Source organism: Bubalus kerabau, chromosome 2, assembly GCF_029407905.1.
Source record: "Bubalus kerabau isolate K-KA32 ecotype Philippines breed swamp buffalo chromosome 2, PCC_UOA_SB_1v2, whole genome shotgun sequence".
Taxonomy (NCBI): Eukaryota; Metazoa; Chordata; class Mammalia; order Artiodactyla; family Bovidae; genus Bubalus; species Bubalus kerabau.
In genome coordinates this window covers 25762409-25777584 of record NC_073625.1, presented here as the reverse complement: position 1 = coordinate 25777584, position 15176 = coordinate 25762409, and the positions used below count along the sequence as shown (strand labels likewise).

Below are 15176 nucleotides of genomic sequence, written 5' to 3'. Positions count from 1 at the left end.
CTCTTGAGCATGACTGGTGGAAATGTAAAATGGAGCAGCTTCTGGGATAACAGTTTGGTGGTCCCTCAAAAACTTAAACATAGAATTACTGAAATGATCCAGCAATTCTGTTCCTACATATATGCCCCAAAGAATTAAAAACAGGGACGCAAACAGACACTTGTATGCCTATGTTCATAGCTGCATTAGTCAGAATCAATTATTATAGTATTATACAGAGTGGCTTCACTACCCTGAAAATCCTGTGTCCCACATATTCATCCCTCCCATCCCAGCCCTTGGCAACCTCTGATGTCTTTGTGTCTTCACAGTTTTATCTTTCTCAGAATGTCATACAGTTGGAATCATCCATTAGGTAGCCTTTTCAGTTTGCATATTATAGACTTCTGTGTACAGGTTTTTGTGTGAATGTAAGTTTTCAGCTCCTTTGAGTAAATCCGAAGAAGATAATTGCTTGATTACCTAGTAAGAGCATGTTTGGTTTTATAAGTAAACCATCAAACTTTCTTCCAACATGACCGTACCATTTTGCATTTCTGTCAGGAATGAATGAGAGTTCCAGTTGCTTCACATCCTTGTCAACATTTGGTGTTGTCAGTATTTGTATTCTAATCAGTGTGTAGTGGTAGCTCATTGTTTTTTTAATTTGCATTTCCCTGATGATGTATGATGTAGGTTGTATGCTTATTTGCCCTCTGTATGTTTTTGGTGAGGTGTCTGGTAGGGTCTTTGGCTCATTTTTTAATCAAGTGTTTTTTATCAGAAATGCCTTTTGCAAATATTTTCTCCCAATCTTGTGGCTTGACTTTTCAGTTTTGTTTTTTGGCAGTGTCTTTTTATTTTTTAAATTTTAATTGGAAGCTAATTACTTTATAATATTGTAGTGGTTTTCGCCATACATTCACATGAATCAGCCATGGGTGTACATGTGTTCCCCATCCTGACCCTCCCTCCTACCTCCCTCCCCATCCCATCCCTCAGGGTCTTTTACAAAGCAGAAGTTTTCAATTTTGATTAGCTCTCACTTATCAATTCTTTCTTTTGTAGATCATGCCTTTGCTGTTGTATTTATTTATTTATTTTTATTTTTTTTGCTGTTGTATTTAAAAAGCACTGCCAAACCATCAAGATTTTCTTCTGTGTTATATTCTAGCCAGTTGTTCATTTTTAATTGTGTCATCTATATTTGTATTGTTGAGTTGTAAGTCTTTGTATATTCTGGATACCAGATCTTTATCAGATATATGACTTGCAGATATTTTCTTCCATTTTGTGGGTCATTTTTTTCACTTTCTTATTGTTGTCCTTAGAAGCACAAAAGTTTTTGATTTTGATAAAGTCCAATTTACCTATTTTTTCTTTGGTTGCTCATGTTTTATGCATGTCTAAGAAACCACTGCCTACTCCAGGGTCATAAAGATTTACACTGTGTAGTTCTTTAGTCCATTTTGAGTTAATTTTTGTATATGATATGAGATAGAGGTCTACATTCACTCTTTTCCATATGGGATTCCAGTTGTTCCAGCATCCTTTACTGACTTTCCTTATTCCCTTTGTCTCCATAACTGTGTGAAAAATTATTTCCCTATAGTTGCTCAGACCATAGATGCTTGGGTTTCTTACTGGACTCTTGGTTCTATTCCTTTGATCTCTATCCTTCACTAGTACCACACAGTCTTGATTACTATAGAAATGTATATGATCTTGAATGAGTCAGTTGAGGTCTCCCAAAGCCTTGATTTTTCCATCTGTAACTCATTAGGACATTAAAGAAGAGGATACATTGAAATACTTAATGTGACATGTAGTAAGTATTTGCTGTTTTATTATATTCATTATCATCATCATTGCAAAAGGAGATGGTCACAGGTTTGTATGCTGGAAGAACTTTGACAAAATTTGAGAATAAAAACTTTTTTCTTAATCCAAACATTTCATCTGACTTACACATTCACTTCATTTCCTTACTGTACGATGTGTTTGAGTACTTTTTACTCTGAAGGCACTCTGCAAAGAGTCCCTTCCTGTCACCCAACTCTAGTTCATATCCATATTTGAGAGCATATTTTTCTTTTATAAAAGCATTAATTTCATCCAACACATGGATTTTTGGAAAAGTGTCGAGTTTTGCTCAGGAAGCCCCTGCCATGGCTTCTGTTCCCTTGAGAAGAAGCCTCCATGACATCATCGAGGACTTCTGAGAGAGAGTTCCCTTTGGAGTGGATGTGTGGGGAGGAAACTGAGAAATACACTGATTTTTCTCTTTTTTAGTGGGTGAAAATAACATGGTTTCATTGACGCCTGCATTAAAGCTTTCAGAAGCTTAATGTCTTACAGTGAACACATTATACACCTTGAAATATTTGAATGCTTATGAGAAATGATCAAGACGTGAACACATAACCGCCTACGTTTGTCCATTGGACATTCATTTCTTTATTTGTGAATTTCAACATTTGTCACTTGACCTCACAGTATTGACTGATTTGCTTTAGTTATCACCTCTGTCACATCTCCACAGGCAAACAGTGTCTGAAGTGCTTGTTTTCACAGAACACATGTGCGTATATTTTCTCATCCTTATTTAAAGGTTCCTTTTATTGGTTTTTCCGTTGTGAATGGGACTCATTGTGAAGTATGCATGAAAGTAAACTTCTTGACTGAACAGCCAGGATTTCGTGACTCTGTCCTGTGTGATGGTTCTGTTTTATATTCTATTGCACTCAGAGGGAGGCCAAGAAACGCATTTTGTACCATACTTCTTAGGCCAGGAACAGTCAAAACTATTTTTTTCTAGTGGCCTTTCCCCTAGTGGACAGCGAGTTGAAGCCTTTGGGAGTTCAAGTTACTTCCCAGGACACAAGTCCAACCCTTCCTCCCACAGCCATTTAAAATAGGTTAAAAATAACCCCCACTTAACATTTTGTGGCAGGCTATGACAGCTTTACAAAAATTGTATGTTTACTTTTCTCCTCTTTTTCGTGTATTAAAACACTGCTTATCACAGATTCCCGGAGAAAGAAATTTATTGCCAAGCTCTGAAAGAAGGTCTTGTTCCTCAGGGCATGTAGCAAAGCACAGATGATTTTGAACGTTTGGGGCATCGTTGACTTCCACATGGGAGTGAGCTGTTCAGCCTGTGGGAGTAGTGGTGGTTTATCAAAGGGATTCTACCTTCTTGAGCTGAGCGAGTCAGTTCAAGGACCCTATTCATGACTTTATTCTTCACTTGGACCTTCAACAGCTATTCGTTGAGTGCTCTCTGTAGGTCAGGGGCTGTTTTAGGCCTTGGGGATCCATCTGGTGGTGAATAAGACAAGCTTCCTAGTTTTATGGTACTTACACTGTAGGAAAGACTTAGGCAAACAAACAAACAAAAATATTGCAATATATATATATATATAATCACCATAAGCCAAGACCTTGGAAAATCTTCCACTTTTAGATTTATTTGCCAAATCCTGTTGCCTTTCTTCCCTTGTAAACCTTCCAGTTGCTTCTCACCCACCTCAGGATGCAAACCAATGTCCTAGGATCCTCCTGGAACACCCAACAGACAACTGGGTATTTGTGTACATTGTAAATTGATCACAATAAGTCTAGCTAACATCTGTCTTATTTTTTAACACGAGCTAGTGCTCCCTGGTTGTCTAGTGGCTAGGGTCCAGTGCTCTCGTATTTATGCTAGTATTTTATTAAAATAAAAGTATTTCGCAAGATAATAGAAATATGGCTTCCAATAAAAATATTATACCTGGGCTTAGTACCAAGTTCACAGATTTTAGTTTTGCAAGGAAAATCAGGCTTTAAAAAGTGAAGCAACATTGTAACCAAAACTTTAATCCCAAGGATTCTCACAAAACACTACAAATAACTGCATGAAAACTAGTCTGCCAGAAACTGGCAGGACACGGTGTGTTGAATAGTCTCAACTTTTCAAATAAAGAATTTCATGAAGAGCTATGTAATTACATACGTGCTTATGCTCACTTGTGTCTGTCAGTTTGTGAGCCCATGGATAACCTGCCATCTGTCCATGGAATTTTCCAGCAAGAATACCTGTGAGGAAACGACTGAGTCGCCAGTTTCCACTCCAGGAGATCTTCCTGACCCAGGGATCGAACCTGTGTCTTCTGCATTGCAGGCTGATTCTTTACCACTGAGCCACCTGGGAAGGCTGTATATATAGCAATTGCATAAAGAGCTTATGACCTAAAGCAAAGTGCCCTAAAGTTGCTTGAAACCTGTCAGATTCTACACCACCTGGGTAACGTCTTTGCAGTGTGAAGACTAGTTGGATTTAAAAAAAAAATTCTAATCAAGTTGTAGGGTGCAGCTTTGATTTTTACCTGCTGACTTGTGTTCACAGCAGCTTTTAAAAACTGCTTGTTTAACCACAGCTGCATCCTGTACCCCAGCTATGGGGGAGAAAGTCAAAAGTCTTAGTTCCATGGCATTTAGTTTTAGTCTTCGCTTTTGCAGAGGGAGCTCTTTTTTTGTTTATTTTTTCATTTGTCCTTATTCCTTATGTCTTGTACTTGCAACATCTTCCACCATTGAGAATTCCTTACCTCCTTGACTGAAGATTCAAATTCAGTAATAGAGCATTCTTGGTTAATCATACCTGATTCTACCTCTAAGCCCTCACATACCGTTCATACTGTTCATGGAGTTCTCAAGGCAAGAATACTGAAGTGGTTTGCCATTCCCTTCTCCAGCAGACTACATTCTGTCAGACCTCGCCACCATGACCCGCCTGTCTTGGGTGGCCCCACACGGCATGGCTTAGTTTCATTGAGTTAGACAAGGCTGTGGTCCTAGTGTGATTAGATTGACTAGTTTCCTGTGAGTATGGTTTCAGTGTGTCTGCCCTCTGATGCCCTCTTGCAACACCCGCTCTCTTACTTGGTTTTCTCTTACCTTGGATGTGGGGTATCTCTTCACAGCTGCTCCAGCAAAGCACAGCCACTGCTCCTTACCTTGGATGAGGGGTATCCCCTCAAGGCTGCCCCTCCTGACCTTGAACATAGAATAGCTCCTCTCGGCCCTCCTGCACCAACGCAGCCACCGCTCCTTGGATGTGGGGTAGCTCCTCTCAGCCGCCCCCCCCGCCCTCAGACGTGGGGTAGCTCCTCTCAGCCCTCCTGCGCGCGCAGCCGCCACTCCTTGGAGGTGGGATTGCTCCTCTCGGCCATTGCTGAGAAAAGGCAAAATGATAGGATATTAAAAGAGGAACTCCCCAGGTCGGTAGGTGCCCAATATGCTACTGGAGATCAGTGGAGAAATATCTACAGAAAGAATGAAGGGATGGAGCCAAAGCAAAAACAATACCCAGTTGTGGATGTGACTGGTGATAGAAGCAAGGTCCGATTATGTAAAGAGCAATATTGCATAGGAACCTGGAATGTTAGGTCCATGAATCAAGGCAAATTGGAAGTGGTCAAACAGGAAATGGCAAGAGTGAATGTCGACATTCTAGGAATCAGCGAACTAAAGTGGACTGGAATGGGTGAATTTAATTCAGATGACCATTATATCTACTACTGCGGGTAGGAATCCCTTAGAGGAAATGCAGTAGCCATCATAGTCAACAAGAGAGTCCAAAATGCAGTACATGGATGCAATCTCAAAAATGACAGAATGATCTCTATTCATTTCCAAGGCAAACCATTCAATATCACAGTAATCCAAGCCTGTGCCCCAATCAGTAACGCTGAAGAAGCTGAAGATGAACGGTTCTATGAAGACTTACAAGACCTTTTAGAACTAACACCCAAAAGATGTCCTTTTCATTATAGGGTACTGGAATGCAAAAGTAGGAAGTCAAGAAACACCTGGGGTAACAGGCAAATTTGGCCTTGGAATACAGAATGAAGCAGGGCAAAGGCTAATAGAGTTTTGCCAAGAGAATGCACTGGTCATAGCAAACACCCTCTTCCAACAACACAAGAGAAGACTCTATACATGGACATCACCAGATGGTCAACACCGAAGTCAGATTGATTATATTCTTTGCAGCCAAAGATGGAGAAGCTCTATACAGTCAGCAAAAATAAGACTAGGAGCTGACTGTGGATCCTGAACTCCTTATTGCCAAATTCAGACTTAAATTGAAGAAAGTAGGGGAAACCACTAGACCATTCAAGTATGACCTAAATCAAATCTCTTATGATTATACAGTGGAAGTGAGAAATAGATTTAAGGGACTAGATCAGATAGATAGAGTGCCTGATGAACTATGGATGGAGGTTTGTGACATTGTACAGGAGGCAGGGATCAAGACCATCCCCATGGAAAAGAAATGCAAAAAAGCAAAATGGCTGTCTGGGGCGACCTTACAAATAGCTGTTAAAAGAAGAGAAGTGAAAAGCAAAGAAGAAAAGGAAAGATATAAGCATCTGAATGCAGAGTTCCAAAGAATAGCAAGGAGAGATAAGGAAGCCTTCCTCAGTGATCAATACAAAGAAATAGAGGAAAACAACAGAATGGGAAAGACTAGAGATCTCTTCAAGAAAATTAGAGATACCAAGGGAACATTTCATGCAAAGATGGGCTCGATAAAGGACAGAAATGGTATGGACCTAACAGAAGCAGAAGATATTAAGAAGAGGTGGCAAGAATACACAGAAGAACTGTATAAAAAAGATCTTCATGGCCCTGATGATCACAATTGTGTGATCACTCACCTAGAGCCAGACATCCTGGAATGTGAAGTCAAGTGGGCCTTAGAAAGCATCACTACGAACAAAGCTAGTGGAGGTGATGGAATTCCAGTTGAGCTATTCCAAATCCTGAGAGATGATGCTGTGAAAGTGCTGCACTCAATAGGCCAGCAAATTTGGAAAACTCAGCAGTGGCCACAGGACTGGAAAAGGTCAGTTTCATTCCAATCCCAAAGAAAGGCAATGCCAAAGAATGCTCAAACTACTGCACAATTGCACTCATCTCACAGGCTAGTAAAGTAATGCTCAAAATTCTCCAAGCCAGGCTTCAGCAATACGTGAACTGTGAAATTCCAGATGTTCAAGCTGGCTTTAGAAAAGGCAGAGGAACCAGAGATCAAACATCTGCTGGATCATGGAAAAAGCAAGAGAGTTCCAGAAAAACATCTATTTCTGCTTTATTGACTATGCCAAAGCCTTTGACTGTGTGGATCACAATAAACTATGGAAAATTCTGAAAGATGGGAATACCAGACCACCTGACTGGCCTCTTGAGAAACCTGTATGCAGGTCAGGAAGCAACAGTTAGAACTGGACATGGAACAACAGACTGGTTCCAAATAGGAAAAGGAGTATGTCAAGGCTGTATATTGTCACCCTGCTTGTTTAACTTCTATGCAGAGTACATCATGAGAAACACTGGACTGGAAGAAGCACAAGCTGAAATCAAGATTTCTGGGAGAAATATCAATAACCTCAGATATGCAGATGACACCACCCTTATGGCAGAAAGTGAAGAAGAACTAAAGAGCCTCTTGATGAAAGTGAAAGAGGAGAGTGAAAAAGTTGTCATAAAGCTCAGCATTAACAAAACTAAGATCATGGCATCTGGTCCCATCACTTCATGGGAAATAGATGGGGAAACAGTGTCAGACTTTATTTTTTTGGGCTCCAAAATCACTGCAGATGGTGATTGCAGCCATGAAATTAAAAGATGCTTACTCCTTGGAAGGAAAGTTTTGACCAACCTACATAGCATATTCAAAAGCAGAGACATTACTGTGCCAACAAAGGTCCGTCTAGTCAAGGCTATGGTTTTTCCAGTGGTCATGTATGGATGTGAGAGTGGACTGTGAAGAAAGCTGAGTGCTGAAGAATTGATGCTTTTGAACTGTGGTGTTGGAGAAGAGTCTTGAGAATCCCTTGGACTGCAAGGAGATCCAACCAGTCCATTCTAAAGGAGATCAGTCCTGGGTGTTCATTGGAAGGACTGATGCTGAAGCTGAAACTCCAGTACTTTGGCCACCTCATGCAAAGAGTTGACTTATTGTAAAAGACTTTGATGCTGAGAGGGATTGGGGGCAGGAGGAGAAGGGGACGACAGAGGATGAGATGGCTGGATGGCATCACCGACTTGATGGACATGAGTTTGAGTAAACTCCGGGACCTGGTGATGGACAGGGAGGCCTGGCGTGCTGTGATTCATGGGGTTGCAAAGAGTCGGACACGACTGAGCGACTGAACTGAACTGAAGCCCTCACATACTTTGTCTTTACCATAGTGCTGTTGTTTTTCAGTCACTAGATAGAAACTTTAGCATGTGCGTGTGCTAAGCATTAGGGCACAAAGGGGAAAAAAAAAAATACTACCTGTCCTTAAGAGACCTCGTGTTGAAGGCTGCCGTGTTGCTCTGGTATCACCGAGATGGTGCATCGTTTCAGGAAGCCAGGGAACCAGGGACTGTGTGTTTGTTCTTTCCACATTTCTAGTGCGGGTGTGGGTCTGCATGGTTCATGGTGTTGCAGGGAAGGTTGGAAATAAAAGAACCTCCTTGAGAACACACATTCTTGGAAACAGAGTTGGTCAGTGAGAATAGCATGTAATAAGGCAGTGTTGAATAAATGGGACATAAATATTTAATAGTAAAGACCAGCAGTGTCCCAGCAGTTTGAAGGAAAGTGGGTGATCTCTGTCGTCTGGAATGGCCAAGGAGAGGCAGGATTCAGGAGGCGGGGCACGGGTAGCAGGCTGGAGGGGACAGACTGTGCTGGGTGCATGGTGTCCTCAAGCTCTTGGGGACCTCAGAGCTCCCTGTCACAGGGATGTCATGTAGCCTTGGAAGAGGTCTTCGCATCTTTGTGTCTGCACGACATCCTGCTGTATGCTCATTTCCCAGAACGCGAATGAGGGGCTCCCAAGGGCTGACCCGTAAGACGAGAAGGGGGAAAATATGGTGCCGATTATGGAGTCTGTCCCTGGGGGCCCGGAGCCAAGGGGTGAAGCATGGGAATGTGTAAATGAGCTGGAACCTGGCCTTGCCCGGCCAACCAAGGGCTCTCCGCCTTGGTCCTCTGGCGCCGAATCCTGCCAGGAGATGGTGGGAGGGGCCGGGGTGTACATGACTTGGTTCCCTCTGTGCCCGGCTGTCTCTCTGCTCTTTGGACCAGCAGTAAGTTCCATTTGGCACAACTTGCCCTTGGAAAAATGTTTTCCCATAGTTCCCAAAGAACTATATAAGTAGATGGTTTAGACCTTTGCTTTTGTCAAAAACACATCAACTTCAGAAGCATTTTGGAAATCTTTTTTAGAGGAAAATCATGAAAAGAAGACTTTGCTTTCTATTGCTTCCTGACTAGGTCTTATTCTCCCAAATACTATCTTAGTTTTCAAAATTACTAGTGTGTTAAGGCCAACTATCTTCAATAGGTTACTCCTTAGGCTTATTCTTTGAGTCACAGAAGGCCCAGCATCTGTTCTTCATTTATTTTCCTCTTAACTCTTCTTTCTTCCTCTTTTATTTCTTATTAGGCTTGTTGAAAATGGTATTTTTGGTTGAGGTTATTTTAAGGTGGTGTTGAAATAAATCCCGAGTCTGTCCTCTTGTTCAACAGTGCATGTTCTTTTAAGCCTACACATCCAGGGTCATCCTACCAAAATAAATTATATGGGCCCTGTGCAGATCTCTCAAGTGCCTGGCTTTATTTATGAGTTTGGCTGCTGGCATAGCATTTATCGTTTCTCTTGAGCAAAAAATGGGCTCGCTTTTCTTTTCTCTGTCTTTTCCAAGAATTGCTAGCAGTCTCATTTCTTAAGTAGCTACAGGTCTATGTCACTAACTATTTTAGTTTTATTATCTCCCCTCAGGGAATTTTTAAAATTTAGTTGCATGTCCATCAAATCAACTGTTGCAACAATTGTATAGGTAGATGGAACTCAACATCCTGCCCATTTATAGGCATTCAGGGCTATCTGAAATCACTGAGATATTTCCTTTACCTTGACATAAGCTAGATGAAAACATACTTTTCTTTTTTAATTAAAAAAAATTTTTATAGGTGTTTTTATTTGTTTATTATTTTTATTTTTTAAATTTTATTTTATTTTTAAACTTTACATAATTGTATTAGTTTTGCCAAATATCAAAATGAATCCACCACAGGTATACATGTGTGCCCCACCCTAAACCCTCCTCCCTCCTCCCTCCCCATACCATCCCTCTGGGTCGTCCCAGTGCACTAGCCCCAAGCATCCAGTATCGTGCATCGAACCTGGACTGGCAACTCATTACATACATGATATTTTACATGTTTCAATGCCATTCTCCCAAATCTTCCCACCCTCTCCCTCTCCCACAGAGTCCATAAGACTGTTCTATACATCAGTGTCTCTTTTGCTGTCTCGTACACAGGGTTATTGTTACCATCTTTCTAAATTCCATATATATGCGTTAGTATATTGTATTGGTGTTTTTCTTTCTGGCTTACTTCACTCTGTATAATAGGCTCCACTTTCATCCACCTCATTAGAACTGATTCAAATGTATTCTTTTTAATGGCTGAGTAATACTCCATTGTGTATATGTACCACGGCTTTCTTATCCATTCATCTGCTGATGGACATCTAGGTTGCTTCCATGTCCTGGCTATTATAAACAGAGCTGCGATGAACATTGGGGTACATGTGTCTCTTTCCCTTCTGGTTTCCTCAGTGTGTATGCCCAGCAGTGGGATTGCTGGATCATAAGGCAGTTCTATTTCCAGTTTTTTAAGGAATCTCCACACTGTTCTCCATAGTGGCTGTACTAGTTTGCATTCCCACCAACAGTGTAAGAGGGTTCCCTTTTCTCCACACCCTCTCCAGCATTTATTACTTATAGACTTTTGGATCGCAGCCATTCTGACTGGTGTGAAATGGTACCTCATAGTGGTTTTGATTTGCATTTCTCTGATAATTAGTGATGTTGAGCATCTTTTCATGCGTTTGGCTGTGCCCCATGGTGTGCAGGATCTTAGTCCCCTGACTAGGGATTGAACCTAGGCCATGGCAGTGAAAACACCACGTCCTAACCCCTAGACCATCAGAGGAGTTCCCAAAACATCCTTTTCTATATAGGAAAGTTGATGGGCTTTTTTTCTTCTTTTAATAGTAAATTTTGCACAACTTATGTCTTTTCAGAGTATAGTCTTATTTATTAGAATTATTTGATAATTTGTAGGTGGCTTGAAAAATCTGTAGAAGTATGTGTGTCAAATACCCTATTTCTTGTATGAATAAAGGTCTTACATTTTTCCAGCAATTTGAGGAAATCTGTGGATTCTTCATTTTGAAAGTTAACACACCAAACATCCTTCTAACATGCATATGATTCGGGATCTTTATTTTCAGTGTCCTTTTTTTTGCAGCTAGCATAACAGAATATTCTGGATAAACGTATTCATTCTTTTACCTCTTACTTTTGAAAATGAGATCAAGATTACTGGGATGAACTTCTCTACCCATATCTACCCGTGGGTGTGCCTAAAGTCCTTGGATTATGAGTCTGTTTGAAATTAGGTTTTAGTCTTTCCAAATCTGAACCCTCCTGCTTCAGTTAACCTGCCTGAAACTGGCTCTGTCCAGGGAGATGTTGGTGCTTGAGGAGGTAAGATTGAAGAGGCAGACTCCACAGGTTAGGAGATGCTGGGGGAGGTAGCAGCATGGGGGGTTTTGTTCCCATGCGTGGATTCTGGTAGCTCAGGATCTCTTTGGAGAATAATCGGTGGCATCTGTTATACGATACTGAAAGTGGTTTGGGGCATTAAAAAAGGAGCCTGCTGAAAAGATAAGGTGGGGCCAGTCTGTGGAAGGCCCTGATCAGTAGCACTGGGAACCGGGGAAGCTTTAAATAGGGAGTGATGCACAGAGGCGTGAGGAAAGATGACAGGCCGGGAGAGAGCGTGTGGCAGCCGCGCTCCAGGCTCTGGCTGTTCCCCGTGCATTCTCCTAGGCTCACCGAGGGCCCGGCCAGCTCTGCGGACCATCCCCGTGTTCTTCTGTGGCTCAAGTCCAGCCGCTCACCTGTCATTCCTGTGACCACTCTGGCTGGCTTAAGGAGAAGCCTGGAGACTTGGGCTGTGGGGGAAGTGTGCAGTGAGGTTGGGCTTCTGAGCCCAGAGCCAGCAGAGAGGGAGGGGGACCTGCTGAGAGATGTAGGGTGGGGGGCACTGGGGGCTCTGAAGCCCTGGCCAGCCTGATGAGTATAGATAAGTGCTTCCTTAAAAATCCCTTTTGACTGAAGCCATATGAAGTTGAGATTTCTGTCTCTTGCTCTGTAGAATGTCCTGGCAGACAGAGGCGGAGTCAGATAATCTGTGGGCAGTGTTGCTAATTAGGAGCCTCTGGATAACTCGGTCTGGGTCCCTGGCACAGACTAGATACTCAACAAATTAATAACATGAATTATTAAATTAATGAAATTAACAGGGCTTCAACTGATGGGTGGCAGCCTGTTTCAGGGATTTTTAACAAAGGCCTTACTTTGTATTTTATCTTGACTGTGTTGACGTTTTAGCAAATAATTTGGCTTCATAGCAGGATACATTTTTGAGAGACTTAATTTTTCAGACAGCCTGAAAATAAGATTATTTTCATGCATTCTGAATATGTGTCTCCCACCAGCATCTCTCTCAGTGTTATGTCAAGGATATTTTATAAGTTTTACGAAGGGCAGAATGTCTAAGTATTTCTTCTGGTTACATGCCATGTATTTTCTTGGATTGGGCTTTGTGATTTTTGCCTTTCCCTCAGTTCTTCTCCAATATCTGACCTCTGAATAAAATGGTCCTGGGAAAAGACTTTCTTTGGTTTTATAGTTTTAAACAGATTAAATCTGCCTTTTGGGAGAAGGTTTGGTGTTTCTGATTTTTCTACCAAATGGCTGGATTAGAAAACTCCTGAAGCTTAGTGACTACCCCCTGTTATGTGTTCAAGCAACTTTATATAACTTAGGAGAAATGTGTTATCTCTTAACTTTTTCAATTAAAATTTTTTTTGCAAGCAAGTTTATTATGCAACACTTTACCATGTAATTTTCCCAGTTTTATTGAGATATAATTGACACAGAACATTGTATTAGTTTAGGGTGTGTAGTATAATGATTTGATAGATAGATGTATAGGCTTCCCAGGTGGCTCAGTGGTAAAGAATCTGCCTGCCAATGCAGGAGATGCAAGAGATGTGAATTTGATCCCTGGGTTGCAAAGATCCTTTGCAGAAAGAAATAACAACCCACTCTAGTGTTCTTGCCTGGAAAATTCCATGGACAGAGGAGCCTGACTGGCTACAGTCCATGGGGTTCCAAAGAGTCTGACATGACTGACACACACTACACACACATATATATTACGAAACGATTACCATAGTGTTTGTTAACATTCATCATCTCAAAAGAGTTAACAATTTATTTCTTGTGATGAGAACTTTAAAAATCTGCTCTCTTAGCAACTTTCAAATATACAATACAGTATTGAAAGTACTTCTTTTTAAATGAGAGAAATCAAATGCTTTTTCCCCCCTATTATAAGAGATTATAGCAATTCCAAATAGCAGACTTGTGTATTTCTTTTTCTTTGTCTATGTCAAAATTTTTTGCAGCTACCACTGAGTAGCCCATCTTTCATGCAAACTCTGTTATCACTGCTGTTAAAAGGGAGAATGGAGTCACAGACACGAGGTGAGCATTCGGCGCGAGCAAGAATGAAATCTCTGAAGTCTCTGTTATGGATTTGTTTGTCAGTAGTTACTGTTCATTCCTATCTATAGAGATGGATGCTTCGTCTCTTTCTCTCCCATGCATGCAGTTCCTCACCGGTGGAATCATTCATTGTCTAGGAGCTCTGGGATAAGGCTTTAAACCATCCTACTTAGCACCACAAGGATACCTACCGTAAATGAAACCTTTCTAAAAGAATTAACACATCGTTGGTGAGCAGAAGTGCAACTTGATTCCTGACGTGGTTCTCCTGCTTTTGCAGGAGGTCATGGCACCTTCTGACATGAAACACACCAATGCACCTGTCACAACTCCGGCTGGCTGGTCCTGGGACCCCCTGGGAGCCAGGCTCTCCAGGCTGCCTCGGGACCATGTGGGATGCGTCCCTCCAGGCCAGTGAAATGGACAGACGGGGTTAACATGGCCATTGTAATGTGAAGCTCTACACTGAATGATCAGTGCTTTAGCTTTGGCCAGAACTTTTTACTTGTTCACTGTATCAACTCTCTCATTGCAATTTTAGAGCAAATGGAGGCTGGGCCATTGAGCCATTAATTTACAATGTTAGGCCTGGACTGAAGCGGTAAAGTATGGGAGAGACTTAGGGAAACGGATGTGGGAGTCAGACACTTCTGGTCTGAAATCTGTCTCTCCCGCTTTCTAGCTGTGAGGCCTTGGGCAGTGGATTTACAGGCTACGGTAGTATCATTTGTTCAATGGGATCGCCACTTCTTCCTTTGAGCCAGGGCTAGAAACACTGTGTGAACAACATTTAGTACATACCTGACACTCAGCCGCTGTTCACGAAATGGTTGTCAGTGCTGTTCTTATTCTCCTTTCTTCTTCTGCCCCTGCTGCTCAGGGGAGAGGTCGAGAGGGAGCTTCCTCAATTGTGCTTCCTTCTTGACCTTCAGCATTTCTGGAAACTTAGTCCTGGATCGTCTGGTTGTGAGTCTCGGCAGTTTGTGAGTGAGGGGTGTTACCTGCTTGAAGCCAGAATAGCCTCTGCACTCAAGACTGTGAATGCCCAGGGTGGGCTCCATCCTTGGGGGCTTCTGTCCCAGCCATGGGACCCTTGCCACCCTCTCCTAATTCTGCTGTAAAAGACCATAAGTGGGATGGGGCACTGCAGTGGCTATGGGGCACTTTATTTTAAATTAAAAAAAAAATTTTAATTGGAGGATAATTGCTTTACAACGTTGTGTTGGTTTCTGCTGTACAACGGCATGAATCAGCTATATGGATACATGTATCCCCTCCCTCTGGAGCCTCCCTCCCGCATCCCCCCCACCCCACTCCTCTAGGTCGTCAGAGCACCGAGCTGAGCCCCCTGTGTGATACAGCAGCCTCCGACTAGCTGTCTCTTTGACACATGGCAGGGTATCTGCGTTAGTGCTGCCCTCTGAATTTGTCCCACCCTCTCCTTCCGCCACAGGGCACTTTAAACAGCACATTTTTATGTCACGTAAAGGCAATGGCACCCC

General features: G+C 42.1%; 1 protein-coding gene and 1 non-coding gene across 3 annotated transcripts in view; one reads left to right on the top strand and one right to left on the bottom strand.

The window, feature by feature from the left end:
• Positions 1-15176, top strand: part of MTMR7 (myotubularin related protein 7) — a 101768-nt gene that overhangs the window by 18663 nt on the left and 67929 nt on the right. The window lies entirely within an intron of this gene.
• TRNAE-UUC (transfer RNA glutamic acid (anticodon UUC)) lies at positions 10955-11026 on the bottom strand. Its single transcript has one exon. It is a non-coding gene; the product is annotated as a tRNA-Glu (tRNA).